The sequence below is a fragment of the Bos grunniens genome, chromosome 3, assembly GCF_055505025.1.
Source record: "Bos grunniens cultivar Pamir isolate PY7600 chromosome 3, Bosgru_T2T1.0, whole genome shotgun sequence".
NCBI lineage: Eukaryota > Metazoa > Chordata > Mammalia > Artiodactyla > Bovidae > Bos > Bos grunniens.
Window position 1 is genome coordinate 40,352,972 of NC_141167.1, and position 17,336 is coordinate 40,370,307.

Genomic DNA, 17,336 nt, shown 5'->3' on the forward strand with positions numbered 1-17,336 from the left:
TCCCTCAGTTCCTTGACATGTGGGCCTCTCCATGGCACACACATGGCAACTAGTTTCTATCAGAATCAGCAAATGAGAGAGAAAGAGAGGACAGAGCTAGAAGCCAGAGTCCTTTCATAATCTAGGAAGTGACATTCTGTAACTTTTTTATGCACTAGAAGGGAGTTGCTGCTGCTGCTGCTAAGTCGCTTCAGTCATGTCCGACTCTGTGCGACCCCACAGACGGCAGCCCACCAGGCTCCCCCGTCCCTGGGATTCTCCAGGCAAGAACGCTGGAGTGGGTTGCCATTTCCTTCTCCAATGCATGAAAGTGAAAAGTGAAAGTGAAGTCGCTCAGTCGTGTCTGACTCCTAGCGACCCCATGGACTGCAGCCTTCCAGGCTCCTCCGTCCATGGGATTTTCCAGGCAAGAGTACTGGAGTGGGGTGCCATTGCCTTCTCCGAGAAGGGAGTTGCTAGGTATAACCTAAGGAGAGGGGATTACACCAGGGTGTGGATACCAGGAACCATTTTAGAGGCTGTCTACCACTTATGGGCTAGGTATTTTATTCCTTCATTGAACACTTATTTTTGAGTACCTACTATATAACAAGAACTTTTGTAGCCAGTGAACAGAACAGACAAAAATCCATGCCCTGATTCTGGTGTACTGCCCCCCGCCCCCTCCAAATTCATATATTGAATCCCCAACTAACCAGTGTGGCTGAATTTGGAGATGGGCCCTCTAAGAAGTAAAAAAGTTAAAAGGGTAGGACCTGATCCAATAGGATTAGTCATCTTACATGCTCTGTCCTCCCACCCACGCCATGTCCAAACTCCCAGGAAAGCCCGTGGGAGGACAGAGGGAGAGGCAGCTATCTACATCTAGGAAGAGAGACTCTACTAGAAACAGAAACAGTGGCGACAAGTGCCATGGAGAGAAAGAAAGTGGGGCAGTGCTGGGGATACCTTTGCAACTTTTAAAACTGGTGGTCAGTGCAGGTCTCAGGGAGGTAATAGCTGTGTAAAGCTTATAGGAGCAACAGGAATGAACCAACAAATACAGGAAAGAGTTTCAGTGCACTGGGAGCATACTGTTCAAGGGACAGCAAAGACACCATCATATCTGGAACAAAATGTATGTTAAGGAAGGCGAGGAGAATATGTAGGGTCCATCGGTCACTGCAGAAATTTGGGCTTTTACTCTGAATGAAATAGAGAGTCATTACAGGGTTTTAAACTCAACAGTGCCATGATTTAACTGACATTTTAATGTTCCTCTGGCTTCGTATGAAAATTTGAAAGCATCAATTCTTTGGTGTTCAACATTCTTTATGGTCCAATTTTCACATTCGTACTAGAGAAAGCATAGCTTTGACTATACAGGCCTTTGTCAGAAAAGTGGAGTCTTTGCTTTTTTAATACACTGTCTAGGTTTGTCATAGTTTTTCCTCCAAGGAGCAAGCATTTTTTCGTTTAATGGCTGCAGTCACATGCCACATGGCACAGCCAAAAAGAAAATTTTTTTAAACTTTCCATTAAAAAAAAAGAGAGAAATGATGGGGTTGAGGGTGGTGTGGTTGTCAATGGTGGTAATGAGAAGTCACCTCTTGCTTTGATTTTCAGAAGGAGAACTCTGGTGCATCAGTCTCTTCATCAGTAGCTGCTGCTGCTAAATTGCTTCAGTCGTGTCTGACTCTCTGCGACCCCATAGACGGCAGCCCACCAGGCTCCCCCGCCCCTGGGATTCTCCAGGGAAGAACACTGGAGTGGGTCTTCATCAGTAGAGCTTCCTCTAAATACTTTCTGTTTGTAGTGGGTGAAGTGCAAAGAGCACTAGACAGAAGTGGGGAGACCAGGGTAGTGGAAAGATAAGAGGCAAAAGCAGTTAACCTCTGGGTCTCAGGCTGAGTCCTCTCCGAGTCTAAAATTGCAATTCAATGAGACTATCAGAGGAAGGTAGATTTAGGACAAATAAACAGTTCAGTTACTGTTCATTTTAAGCTTGATCATTGCTTGCGAGAAGGAAAAAAAAAAGTAAGAAATTGCAGTTCTGGGCCTGTAGAAAAGTTTTTTTAAAAATTGCAGGCAAGTAGATATCATTGAGAAAAGTCCCATGTTTCATCTTTAGGCAGCCTGAGTCTGAGAAAACTGAGGAATGTGTATCATTCTGCTCTCCCAGTGCAGGTGAACAAAACAGAATTCAACACCATTCAAACAAGATTCTGTTCCTTAGAGAGTTAAGTGATGTTACAGTTTTAGAGAGAGTTCAAGTCACCCTAATCTCCTTCCGTGTACCCACATGTCAAGTCCAATGTGCCATGACAAGGCGTTGCCCCTCAAATAAGAGGGATTAAAGTGTATTATTTGCCATCTTTGCCACCCACTGGAAATGTACTGGAGGAGGTTAGCAGGAGCCAAATAAGGCATCTTTAAACATTCATGTCAAACAGGTTGAGACTTGATGACAGCTGCTTTCGGAACCCATCAGGCACTTTGTCCAAGAGAAAAATACACGTAAACCACCAAATACATTTTTTAGTAACAATTACAATATTTAATTGGTCAGGACAATGCAAGGGGTTAGTATTTTTGGACTGTCCATTGCCCATGTTGACTCATTTATTCCTCAAAATGACCTCTGGAGACAAATATTATTAGGTGTGTTTTGCAGAGGAGAGAATTGATCCTGACTTGCCTGAGAACACACGACTAGTCAGTGCAGAGCTGGGCTTCCACCCACAATGCTGCCATATATTGTGTTTTGTCTCAAGGGTTGGCTCTGATCACTATACCTTAATGTTCAAGGAGGGCTTCCCAGGTGGCTCATTAGTAAAGAATCTGCCTGCTGATACAGGAGACGCAAGTTTGATCCTGGGCCTGGAAGATCTGCTGGAGAGAAAAATTATAAGCTACTCCAGGATTCTTGCCTGGGAAATCCCATTGACAGAGGAACCTGGTGGGCTATACAGTCCATGTGGTCATAAAGTGTCAGACACAACTGAGCCAACTAAACAACAGCAACAACAATGTTCAGTGAGCCCAAATAGAAGATCAGTCACATTTTATCCACATTCTAGTTGTTTTCATTCTGAGAACTCATTTCATCAGTGTTTTGGGGAATTTAAGAGCACCAAGAAAGTTCAGAATCTATACCAAACTGAGTAGAGCTGCAAAATAGGTTATGAGACTGAGCAACTGAACTGAACTAAACTGAGTAGTTAAGACTCTGTATATATGTACATTCTTTTTTAATACATTCTTTTCCATTATTGTTTATCATAGGATATGGAATATAGTTCTCTGGGTTATACAGTAAGATTTTATTGTTTATTCATTCTATATATGAAAGCTTACATCTGCTAAACCTAACTTCCCACTACATCGCTCCCCTAAGGCCTTCCCCCTTGGCAACCACCAGTTTGTTCTCTATGTTCATGATGCTGTTTCATAGATAGGTTCGTATTTTAGATCCACTATCCTTGTGAACTTGGGATGAATCCCACATAGTCATGGTGTATAATCTTTATTATGTGTTGTTGGATTCAGTTTGTTAATATTTTGTTGAGAATTTTTACATCTATATTCATCAATGACATTGGCCTATAATGTTTTTTGGGTGGTCTCTTTGGTTTTGTATTAGGGTGATGGTGGCTTCATAGAATGTTTTGGGGAGTATTCCCTCCTCTTCAAATTTTTGGAAGAGTTTGAGGAGAATTGGTAGAAGTTCTTCTTTGTATGTTTGGTAGATTTCACCTTTGAAGCCATCTGGTCCTGAACTTTTGTTAATAGAGAATTTCTAAATTATACTTTCTATTTCACTTCTAGTAATTGGTCTATTCAAATTATCTATTTCTTCTTGATTCAGTCTTGGTGGGCTGTATGTTTCTAGAAACTTGTCCATTTCTTCTAGGTTGTTGAATTTGCTGGCATATAATGGATCATAGTATTTCTTTATGCTTTTTTGTATTTTTGCAGTATCAGTTGGTATGTCTCCACTTTCATTTCTTATTTATTTATTTGAGTTTTCTCTTTTCTTATTGGTGAGCCTGGACAGAGGTTTGGCAATCTTGTTTATGAGAAAGGATAGTGTCTTCAATAGACAGTGTTGGGAAAACTGGACAGCCTCATACAAAAGAATGAAACTAGACTACTATCTTATACCATACAAAAAAGTAACTCAAAATGGATTAGAGTTGAATGTAAGACCTGAAACCACTGAATTCCTAAAAGAAAACCTAGGCAGTATTCTCATTTGTATCAGTCTTAGTAATATTTTTTGGATTTGAATCAAAACACAGGGAAATGAAACCAAAAATAAATGGAACAACATCAAACCAAAATGCTTTTTCACAGTGGAGGAAACCATTATCAGAATAAAAGGCAGCCTACTGAGTAGGAGAAGGTATTTGTAAATCATATATCTAACAAAAGGTAAGCTAAATGGATGAAAGGGCTCAACTGTATGGTAATGGGTGGTAACAAGACTAGTGGTGATGATTGCCATATAGTGTATATAGATGTCAAGTTATAATGCTATACTCCTGGAATGTATATACATATTTTAAAAAACAGTAAATAATTTCTCTGAAAAAAAAAAAAAAAAAACCACAGGTGGAGACCAGAAAAGTCAACAAGGTGATTCATTATAATAACTTCCTGCCCTTCCAGGAACAAAGGGAAAGAGAGTCACTTAATCCCAGAATTTTGGTAATAACACTCAAGGCAGAATTAAGAGGTGCATCCCAATATTATATCTTATATCTGATCTTACATCTCGTGAAAGAATAATTCTGGCCATTAGTATGCTAAAAATGATGTATTTCACCCCCCCACCACCCCTGTCCTAAATTCCGTTACAAATCTTTCTAACAAATCTCTCTAACATTCACTGACAATGAGTAGTGGTGTCATAAAATTTCTTATTCCTAGTCCTGTGGTTTCTCCTCTAAACACAGAGAGAGTTATAGGGGTAGGTAGGAGAAAGCTACTACTACTAAGTCACTTTAGTCGTGTCTCTTGTGCGACCCCATAGATGGCAGCCACCAGGCTCCCCCGTCCCTGGGATTCTCTAGGCAAGAACACTGGAGTGGGTTGCCATTTCCTTCTCCAATGCATGAAAGTGAAGTCGCTCAGTCGTGTCTGACCCTCAGTGACCCCATGGACTGCAGCCTACCAGACTCCTCCGTCCATGGGATTTTCCAGGCAAGAGTACTGGAGTGGGGTGCCATTGCCTTCTCCGAGGAGAAAGCTACCTTCTCTCCAATACAGGTGTGTAGAGAAAAAGGAAAGCTCACAGCTTGGTGGGTTGAGTGGAATCGGGTGGAGTAGTTTCATGTAGAACTAAGAAAGCTAGCCTACTTATTTCCCAATACTTTGTTCATATAATTACACTTATTACAGATCCTTATAACCTCTCTAAAAATCCACGTTCCTTATCTACATTTCTGTTTGGTCCTGTGCCTAGTTCACCTGTCATCTTTCAGCCCACATCTGTTTTTCTCTATTCAGCTCTATAATTCTGAACCTGAGGGTCTGCATACTACTTTTCCCAGGATTCTTTGACAGCTGGCTTCTTGTTATTTTTCTTCTAGTAGGCATCACTGACCGGATATAGAAAGCAAGAAAATGGAAAAGTTATTTTCCCTCCTCCTCTGCTTCTAAAACCTTCTCTGGAAGTGGCTGTATCCCTCAGGCAATCCTCCATTCTCCATAGTAGCAACATCGGCCAGGAAGCCTCTTCTCTGTGGTTCCAGCATAGCCACAGAGCCCTACTACTCTACACATCTGGGTTCTGGTAACATCATCGTCATCTTTTTGTCACGAGCCATAGTGATCATAGTTGCTTCATGTATTTACTTAAACTGTACGTTACTAGCCGTTCCCTTTGCATTTTCTCTCTGTCTTCCTCTACCAATCCATTACCCATGTAACCAATTCCCCATGTTAAATTTCTTCTATTTGAAATAGCTACAGAGGTTTCTGTTTTCTTGACTTTTATTAATACAGACCCCAACAAATTTTTTCCAGTTATCTGCTTCTTACCACTAGAACCAGACACTACCTCCCACCCTGAGGTGTGCTCCAGTTACATTCTGCTTCCTCCTCACTTGCTACCTCTCGAAAGTTACTAATTCAAGAGTCGCATGCTACCTCTTGAAAAAGACCATCAGTGGACAACTTTGATGAAGCAAAACTAAGTTTATTAGACTTACTCTGCGAAGAGTGAACACTTGCTAGAGTCCTGGTAACATGTCAGAGGGGAAGTTATAGAAGAGCATTATAAGCTTTCAGAGCTGGATGAGGTGATTTTAAAAAGTCTTTTAAGATAGGAAGCTAGTTGGGATTGGGCAGGTTTTTTAATATAAAAGCTTTAAATTCCAATCCACAATGAGAGGAGGGCCTTAAAGTAATAACGTTAGTTAGTTCACAGTTTTATACTGCAGAAGCAAGTACTTTCCAGAACAGGTAGCCAAGTTATTCTCTTGATCCTAGTACTGTCTAACATAGGAGCTAGGAAGTATACATGGTTCACGCTTTGTTTAACACAGAGAGAAATTACACTGATTTCAGTTCTTAGTAAAACAGTCTTCCTGTGGTTTTATCTGTCTTTATTTATAATATTTTTTGCCCTTTGAATATATTTTATCTTTCATTGCACATCTATTCATTTATTAAATATCCATTTATTGAGAACTTACACAGCAGGCATTATTATAGACACTGGAGGATGGAGCCTGTAATATATTACACCTTACTAGGAGAGAGAAACAATAAAGAAATAATACAAGTTTATCAAGCAGTAATAAGTCCTATGAAGAAAAATAAGTTAAAGTAAGCAGAGAAAATAAGGTATTGAAATCATACCCATCTCTTTAACACCTACAGAATTAGTAACTTCAGTAAGTCATTGTCAACCACTATAAATTGAGATGATATGTTTATATATTGACTCATGTTTTTGTCCTCTTAGTAATTCTTTATCCTCCAGAACTTCCATTATTAAAGCTCTAGACTAAATTTATTGTCTGAATAAGAACAAAGAGTTAAAGTCATGATTTACAACTTAAATTCTCAGCCTTACAACTGCAAGAAAATTAATTCTGCCACCAACCTAAGGAGATGCATCACCAATTGAGTCTCCAGATGAGAACCAAGCTGTGACTAACCTGGACTATAGCCTGCTAAGGACTCAGCTAAGCCATGTCCAGACCTCTGACCCACATACACTGTGAGATAATAAAGGTGTGGTGATTTAAGCTGCTAACTTCGTGGTGATTTTTAACATAACAATAGAAAATATACACCTTGAGTTGATAATATTGAAAGTTTTATCATCAGATGAAGGAATTTGTAGGGCACAAGGTGAGGGACACTGAGGATACAGTTACTTTCATAGAGAAATAAAGACAATGGCCTTTGGCACCTGTGAATACTTAATGAAAATCGCACTTTCTCCATTCCATATCAAATCAATCTCTTTCTTTGTTTCTACAGCTTGCCCTCACTCTCCATTTTTAACATATAACATAGTCTTGGCATTTGATACTTCATTGTTCTTGGGTTTGTTCATTTAAGAAAAATACCCGGGTTCTGTGACCTGGTAGTTGGTCATTTTGCTCTGATGTGAATTTTAAGCATGAGTGATTTGAAGATGGTGTGAGACCAAAATGGCTTAGTGAGTAAGCCTAGCAAAATCCCAAATTTTACTCTCAGAGGTGCTTAGGGTCTGCAATTTATTTGGAGGGCTTGCTTGGCCAACATGACCTTAACTTTGATCAAGAAAAATAGCAACTCTTTCTAAAGATGCATTTATTCACTCTTTTTATGAGAATCAGAGAATATCAGTTGTCCATATCAAAGAACACTATTATTTTTATTACTTTTATTAATTGGGTGTCTTAGAATGGGATTTTTAGAAAACATAGAGGAGAGTTTACTTCTTACTGCTATTACTGCTAGCAGACCACCCAGAATCCAGAGCTCAATGTAGCTTTTGTGTTCTCTTCTCATTATCAAGTATATAGTAACTCTGGGGACACAACAGAAACATTCTTTGAGAGAAGAAAGCTAACTGATAGTGCTAATGATAGCAATAAAGAGAAACTAAAGAAGTCTAAGAAAGAGAAGTTCTTTGCATTTTAAAGGTTAGCTATTGTTTTAGGATATGTCTTCTGTGCATGTCAAGAATCTACTCTAAAATGCACCAATTGTGGAAAACTCGGAAAGGAAATACACTAAAAGGGAGGAACCTATCCATACTATGATTATCCTAAAATAACAAAAGTAACATTTTGGAATATATATTTTGGAAATATACATTTCCAATCCTTTTTCTGTGTATTAACATAGTTGAAATGAATAGCTCCCTACTTTTTGCTCTAACATATGAAAGATGAAGAAACTACCAAAAAATAAAAATAAAAACTTCCAACAAATATATTTTAACAAATGCATTCTATTCCATTACATTAAAGTGACATAATTTGTTATCTAAGTTCAGTTTGGGCTAAATCTTACAAATCTTGATATTTTGATGGTCTCATTTTCATTCAATTGAAGTTCTTTGGTGATTCGTTCTTCAACATACTTATTTAGTAGAAGTGCATTGTTTAATGTGCAAATATTTGGGGATTTCCCAGATAGCTCTCTCTTGTTAATTTCTATGTTAGTTCTACTGTTGTCAGAGAATATACTACATATTTGAATCTTTTAAAATTTATTGACTCATTTTACAGCTCAATGTATGATTTATTTTGATGGATGTGGCATGTTTGGAAATGTTTACTCTGATGTTCTTTGGTAAAGTGCTCTATCAAAAAATGTCGATTAGGTCAAGTTAAAAAAAAGTAACATAATTTGTGATATAATTTACTTAATAATCTTCCAATTAACTACTATTTTTCCAGTTCCATTATTTTAAAAAATAAAACTGTAATAAACATTTTACAAAAAATTGTATTCTTAAACATGAGTGTATAGAGAAAAAACATGTGTGTGTGTATATATATATCTATGTGTATGTGTCTATGTGTATCTAAAAGTAAATGTGTCATTATCCCTTGTAGCTCAAATAGTAAAGAATCTGCCTGAAATGCAGGAGACTTAGGTTCAATCCATTGGTTTGGAAGATCTCTTTGAGAGGAAATGGCAACTCACTCCAGTATTCTTGCCTGGAGAATCCCATGGACAGAGGAACCTGGCAGGCTACAGTCCATGGGGTCACAAAGAGTTGAACATGATCTGAGCGACCAACACTTTCACTTACACTTTTAGAAGTGAAATTACTGATTCAGAATGTTATGAACATTTTAATAACTTTAATTCATTTACAAAACGCTTTCCAAAAAACACTGGTCTAGTTTATTGCCCTAAGAGCTGTATAAAACCATATCCATCTCACCATAGTCTTATAACATTTGTAATAACTTTATTTTAGTGGTGATATGAGAGAAGGATCTAATTTCTTTTGATCCAAATTTTCTTTGTAATGTTTTATAAACTATTTGTTGAGTACACTGTCCCTTCACCACTGATTTACTTTCTCTCCTTCACTGTTAAATGATTATATCAGATAGAGTCTTTTTCTGGGCTTTCTCTTTCTGTTCTATCTGTCTGACTTTTGCACCTGCATCACAGATAGTGAATTGCTATAATTTCATAACATGTTTTAATATCTGCTGGATCAAGCCTATGTCATTATTCTTTTTTGTATGGTTTTAAGCTAATTTCATCTTTTGGGGATACTTTTGCTTTTTGTTGTTGCTGCTGTTTTGTCTTTTTTTGGTTGGTTGGTTGGATTTTTTAAATTTAGTTGAAGTATAGTTACTTTAAAATGTTGTGTTAATCTCTACTGTACAACAAAGTGAATCAGCTATGTGTATACATATATCCCCTCTTTTTTGTATTTCCTTCTCACCTAGTTCACCACTCCACCAAAGTGGAGTTCCCTGTACTCCAGTAGGTTCTCATTAGTTATGTTTTATACATAGTATGAAGTGTGTATATGTCAATCCCAACCTCTACTATACCAGCAACTGCATTTTACCTTAAATTATGGCTAATAACTATCCTTCTGAAGAAACAGAAAGCTCCTTAAAGTTGTAGATTTTTAAATCCTTTTTTTTAATGCCCCCTCCCTTTCTGTACCACAGCTATTTACTCATAAAATACAATGAAGGTTTCTCAGTGGCAGGCAATTGGTCTCAGTCAGAACTACTCCAAAGTTGGCCATAATCTTCTCCTTTCTGAACATCCCTGAAACTTGATGCAGTGCCTCTGTTTCCTCCATTTCTCTCTTTGCATATTCACAGCCTAGTCACATTCAGAGATCCTGTAAGCAGACAGCATAAAAAATTGACAGTTACTATTGAGTGTAATTTGTTCCATGTACTGTCCTATACACATCCTCCCTACCCATAGGCGCTACTGAAAAATGAGCTAATAGGTCATTATCATTATTCAGGATGAATGAAGATATAGCTAAATATTAATGAATTTCATTCGGTAATTGCCCACATAAGAGACAAAATTATCATTTAAAAGAACTATAGCTACTAATTAGTCTCACTACTCCTTCAAGGGTGAAGGTTTCAGTGAACAGAGGTTATTGTATCTTGCTCTAAACTAAAACTCTACCTATCATCAGTGATTTTTTTTGGTGTCTCTAAAAATGGTATAGAACTTATTAATAACCGGGGATATTTTTAAACCAACTAATTGACTTTTTATTTGTTTAATAAATGCATTTGGTCAAAGATGTAATTCCCAAATCAAGTTATGTTTTATAAACATTTGGGGAATGAAAATGCAGATTCTTTTATAACCTCATTACAGGGAGTTTGAGGCCAGGCCTGGAACCAGGAATCTGGGGATTTTGGGGTTGGTTTTTTTTTTTTTTTTTTCCTTTTTTAAAAAAATATTGATTGATTTGACTGTGCCAGGTATTAGTTGCAGCATGTAGACTCTAAGGTTGGCAGCATGTGGGATCTAGTGCCATTACCAGGGATCAAACCCAGACCCCCTGCAGTGGGAGAGAGGAGTCTTAACCACTGGACCATCAGGGAAGTCCCTTTTCTATTTTTTACATTCCTCTGGTGCTCCTGATGAAACTTTTGGGAGCTACTAGGCTACAACATGTTGTTAACAAAGCTGAGATATTGTAAATATACACTAACTTTCTACAAGATGTGAATTTTCTATAGAGTTCTAGGCAAGATGATTAGGTATTGCTAGGGACCCAAAGGAGTAGATTTATAAGTAAGTTGACATTTGTATGTAAGTGATGAGAAAAATACATAAGAAGCATCTATGTTGGGATCACTGAGCTTTCCAGTCTTTATAAATTGAACTTTTAATTCTTAGATCAGAAAGGGATGTCCAAGGCTGGTCTTCATGTGAGCAGAGAATTCCAGATTGAGGAACAAACTTAAAGACACCAGGTAGGTATCATCCTTTCTTATCCTTATCTACCCAGCCAGTGCTTTGGCAAATTACCTCCTTACGGCCAGTACAACTGCCTAAAACCTTTTACTTACAGATTAATTCCTTTGAGTCACTCCTTATCATTTCATTCATTTTACATGATAAGTGAGCACTCAGAATTACTAGACAGAATGCTAATCTCTGCAAGTAGAACATGAGAGATTCAGTCTCTGACCTCAGGAATTTCAAGTACATTGTGGGAAGCAGCCATATTCACCTATAACACAGCATAATATGTGCTGTCAGAGAATAGGCTTTGGAGCCCAGAATGAAGTGAAATATCTCTCTCAGCCTTGCTGTTAAAGTCCTTAGAATTTTGGCCATATCATCAGGAAGTCAACAGGATCATCACAGCACACAAAGCAACGCAATTTCCTGGATGCTGTTGTTACTTCAGTTAGAGGGTTCGAGGGTGAGTGGGCCGGAATTCCAGCTGTTGGCTCTTTTTTGTGTTTCTATTCTCCAGGGATGCCTGTTTACAATGCCCAGGCCAAAGCCCTCTGACTGAACAAATGGTCAGAGTCTACTTGGATAGGCTAGTTACATTTTTATGAGGGTACTCAGCTGCATGAATTTAGGAACTGGACCTGAATGGCTTGGGACAAGTGTAGCCACAGCAGGAAGTATGAGAGGAGACTGATCTTGGCAGGGTATTCATAAGTTCAGTTCAGTTCAGTCGCTCAACCCTGTCTGACTCTTTGGGACCCCATGAATTGCGGCTTTCCAGGCCTCCCTGTCCATCACCAACTCCTGGAGTTTACCCAAATTTATGTGAACTAAAAAGCCTCTTGATGAAAGTGAAAGTGGAGAGTGAAAAAGTTGGCTTAAAGCTCAACATTCAGAAAACGAAGATCATGGCATCTGGTCCCATCACTTCATGGGAAATAGATGGGGAAACAGTGGAAACAATGTCAGACTTTACTTTTTTGGGCTCCAAAATTACTGCTGATGGTGACTGCAACCATGAAATTAAAAGATGCTTACTCCTTGGAAGGAAAGTTATGTCCAACCTAGATAGCATATTGAAAAGCAGAGACATTAATTTGCCAACAAAGGTCCGTCTAGTCAAGGTTATGGTTTTTCCTGTGGTCATGTATGGATGTGAGAGTTGGACTGTGAAGAAGGCTGAGCACTGAAGAACTGATGCTTTTGAAGTGTGGTGTTGGAGAAGACTCTTGAAAGTCCCTTGGACTGCAAGGAGATCCAACCAGTCCATTCTGAAGGAGATCAGCCCTGGGATTTCTTTGGAGGGAATGATGCTGAAGCTGAAACTCCAGTACTTTGGCCACCTCATGTGAAGAGTTGACTCATTGGAAAAGACTCTGATGCTGGGAGGGATTGGGGGCAGGACGAGAAGGGGACAACAGAGGATGAGATGGCTGGATGACATCACTGACTCAATGGATGTGAGTCTGAGTGAACTCCGGGAGTTGTTGATGGACAGGGAGGCCTGGCATGCTGCGATTCATGGGGTCGCAAAGAGTCAGACATGACTGAGCGACTGAACTGAACTGAATGTGCATCGAGTTGGGGATGCCATCCAGCCATCTCATCCTCTGTCGTCCCCTCTCCTCCTGCCCCCTAATCCCTCCCAGCAATGAGTCAACTCTTCCAATGAGTCAACTCTTCCCATGAGGTGGCCAAAGTATTGGAGTTTCAGCCTCAGCATCAGTCCTTCCAAAGAATACCCAGGACTGATCTCCTGTAGAATGGACTGGTTGGATCTCCTTGCAGTCCAAGGGACTCTCAAGAGTCTTCTCCAACACCACAGTTCAAAAGCATCAATTCTTCAGCACTCAGCCTTCTTCACAGTCCAACTCTCACATCCATACATGACCACAGGAAAAACCATAGCCTTGACTAGACGGACCTTTGTTGGCAAAGTAATGTCTCTGCTTTTCAATATGCTATCTAGGTTGGACATAACTTTCCTTCCAAGGAGTAAGCGTCTTTTAATTTCATGGCTGCAATCACCATCTGCAGTGATTTTGGAGCCCAAAAAAACAAAGTCTGACACTGTTTCCACTGTTTCCCTATCTATTTCCCATGAAGTGATGGGACCAGATGCCATGATCTTCATTTTCTGAACGTTGAGCTTTAAACCAACTTTTTCACTCTCCTCTTTCACTTTCATCAAGAGGCTTTTTAGTTCCTCTTCACTTTCTCCCATAAGGGTGGTGTCATCTGCATATCTGAGGTTATTGATATTTCTCCCAGCAATCTGGATTCCAGCTTGTGCTTCTTCCAGCCCAGTGTTTCTCATGATGTACTCTGCATACAAGTTAAATAAACAGGGTGACAGTATACAGCCTTGATGTACTCCTTTTCCTATTTGGAACCAGTCTGTTGTTCCATGTCCCGTTCTAACTGTTGCTTCCTGACATGCATACAGGTTTCTCAAGAGGCAGGTCAGGTGGTCTGGTATTCCCATCTCTTTCAGGATTTTCCACAGTTTATTGTGATCCACACAGTCAAAGGCTTTGGCATAGTCAATAAAGCAGAAATAGATGTTTTTCTGGAACTCTCTTGCTTTTTCCATGATCCAGCGGATGTTGACAATTTGATCTCTGGTTCCTCTGCCTTTTCTAAAACCAGCTTGAACATCTGGAAGTTCATGGTTCACGTATTGCTGAAGCCTAACTTGGAGAATTTTGAGCATTCCTTTATTAGCATGTGAGATGAGTGCAATTGTGTGGTAGTTTGAGCAGTCTTTGGCATTGCTTTCCCAAAGCAAAGGATGCTTTCCCAAAGAAAGGTGTTCATAAAGACAGTGTCATTATAGTAGATCTCCAGAGTGGTGGGGTGACAAGAAAGGTAAGGTCATTAAGTCTTCACGGACACTACAAAACATTACAAATGAAGGGATAGATAACTGTTGAGTGATAGGCTGTCCCAAATCATTCTGGATCCTTGTCTATTCACTGTTTTATAGGTTTTTGGCTTCCAAATAATATGCAAAAACTGGGCTGTAATCAAATCCATGGTCTTCTTCAGGAATGTAACCAGCACATCGCTCTGTCGTATTACAATCCCAGATCAGCCATCCCAGACCATACCCTGTTTTTCTTGGGCATCCTTATCTGCATAAACATTCTGAGCTGCCTTTTTTTATCTGACCCAGATGGTCTATCGTAATTTCCTATGATTAGTTCTATATTCCTTTTATCTTTTATTTCCATCCAAATATATTTTGTCCCACTGCCAACTTATTTATTATGTGACATTCTTTCTCCCTTCAGACACAATATCCTCCTTGACCCATGCTGGCATAATTCCCCCTAGCCTGTTGTGTCTCTCTCTTATATAAACTTTCCATCTCCAAATTATTCCAAATCTGTTTCTGGTTTTAGCCTCTCCTTAGTAATCCTTGTTACATAATGTGTCTATTATATCTCTTGGTATTTGTTTTCTTTCAGTTCACGTCTTACCATGCATATGAAAGTCATTTGTAAGGGGAGCTGTTTAGAATTTGCTTTTATTTTTTCTTTGGTTTCTTTTAGGGTTCTGCTTCCATCCTTTGAGTTCTTTTCATCTGTGACCCTCCTCCCTTTCTCCAGCCCCCTTGATTTCCTCATAACATGCTAGTTTATACCTTCTTCCCAGATGCATGCAATTGTTACCATTGTGGCTTTGTGTATTGTGGTGTGGTTTTGCGGAAGAGTTGGCTGTCTTTCATGTAACTTTCCAGTCTCCACCATTCATTTGTTTAGCAGGAACTCCATTCAAACTCGGTTTTATCCCAATCATTAGCATGTGCCTAGAGCCTGAAGGAAGTCTGATAGACTGAAAAAAGTGTAATAAACTCATTTTATGTTTTCATGAGACTTTAGCTGTCTATAAAAAGTCCTGAACAACCAATTGAAGATGAAAATAGTTTGACCCACTGCCTTTTCTACTTGGCCTACAGGGAGTTGAATAGTTTGAATTATTTTTCCTCATTAATTTCTTAACTCACTTTCCCTACTTTCTCATCTAAATGTTCTTTTTGTTGTTGTTTTGGTTGTAGACACATGTGGGAGTCTGCATCACTTAACCCATTCCCTTCAGATTCAATCCCTGGGTCAGGAAGATCCCCTGGAGAAGGAAATGGCAACCCACTCCAGTATTTTTGCCTGGAAAATCCATGGACAGAGAGAGGAGCCTGGCAGGGTACCCAGTCCATGGGGTCACAGAGAGTCGTCACAGAGAGTCAGACACAACTTAGTGACTAAATACCACCAGCACACACTCCCTGCCCATTTAAGGAAAAGCTATCAAATAAGGTGTCACAGATGTAACTGTACTTCCATTATCACTGAATACGACCATCACTGGTGAGGGGTCATGGCAGGAGCAAGCAGAGAGCTTGACTCAAAGTCTAGTGACAATACAGGTATTTTCATGAAATGTAAATTTCCTTGGGGAGGGACTGTTTCTAATCATCTCTGTAACACACCTCCCATGGTCCTCAGTTTCCTCATTTGAAAATAAGGACAATGTTAACATTACCACATCAATGAGACTTTTCTGAAGATTATTGAAATACTGTCTATGAGGAAACATTTTATTAATGGTGAGCAAAATAATAATAAATGACTGGAAAGTCACCTGGGTATCAGGCCTTTTTTGTGCCATGGAGCTAGTGAGTAATTCAATAACCTTAAAAAGAAAGTAAGTTTTTCCTATGGGACTAATTTAGTGCCTAGGAGAATACAGATGAGCATAACTACAACATATCATTGTTTAAAGTACCTGAGGGCAAAGTTTCCTATGCTGAGATCCCAACCTGACAATGTGGTTTCAAGTTTAAAGAGGACAAAAGTCTGGAGAAGGAGCTCTATTTGAATATTCTACTGTTTAGACCGAATGGTTGTTGACCCAAATTTAGTCAATAAAATTCTCCAAATAGTTTTGCTATTAAAATCCTTGAGTCAATTGCATTTTAACTTTATTTAGAAAAAAGAAATTTAGAGGGAAAGAAATGTTTAAGTTTTTATTATTTGGATTAGGAGCACAGATTCCAGAGTCATGCCGTTTCCATGAAAATAACAGTGAAAGTATTTACTGGCTGTGTGATCTTAGACAAGTTACTTAACCTTCCTGCACCTCAGTTTTCTCAGTTATAAAGAAAATCATAGTACTTTCCAAATAGAGCAGCTGTTCTTTTTTTTTTTTAATGTATGGAAAATTCTCATCACTGTTCTTGGCACATAATAAGCATTAATAAAACTTGAGTGGTTTTTATTTTAGAAAGCTGCATTCTAAAGAGAATTCCATTTGCCCCAACTCTCACAAATGTATTCTGTAAAGAGTGAAGTCGAGATTCATTCAGTTGATGTCAAAACTTAGGCATTTTCTACCACACACAAGGCCATCCATATTTGTTCTTTGTGCTCACCTTTCTGTATTACTATTCTGTCATCTCTAGCAATCTTTTATCATTATGTGAATCATTCATAGAAAAGAGAATCCTTATTACTTTAGGCAGAATTTTTAGTCAAAGGTAGAGGCCGCTGATTCAGGTAGACAAGTTTGATATATTTTTAATTGAGAGTCACATGCTCTCTTGCCTGTTAGTCATCACTGTTCCCTTGCCTTTTCTTTTCTTTTTTTTTTTTTTCACTTTTTTGTTTTGTTTTGGCTGCACCATGTGCCTTGCAAGATCTTAGTTCCCCAATCAGGGATCATATCTGACCACCTGCAGTGGAAGTGCAGAGTCCTAACCACTGGACCTCCAGGGGATTCCTTTCCTTACCTCTCAGATAGTATACTCACTGAGGCAGAGTCCGTGACTTATTTGTATGTGTAGACTATTTATATGTGTATATATTTATATATGTGTGTGTGTATATACTTATATTTTTATATGTGTAGTCTATAATGAGATAGAGATA

General features: G+C 38.8%; 1 long non-coding RNA gene across 5 annotated transcripts in view; it reads left to right on the top strand.

Annotated features, from left to right (window-relative positions):
* The window catches only part of LOC147375526 (uncharacterized), a 141,937-nt gene that overhangs the window by 88,186 nt on the left and 36,415 nt on the right, over positions 1 to 17,336 (top strand). For all 5 annotated transcript variants that reach the window (XR_015160207.1, XR_015160206.1, XR_015160204.1 and 2 more), the window contains one exon: positions 11,344 to 11,420. This is a non-coding gene — a long non-coding RNA (uncharacterized LOC147375526). The remainder of the gene's footprint in view (positions 1 to 11,343; positions 11,421 to 17,336) is intronic.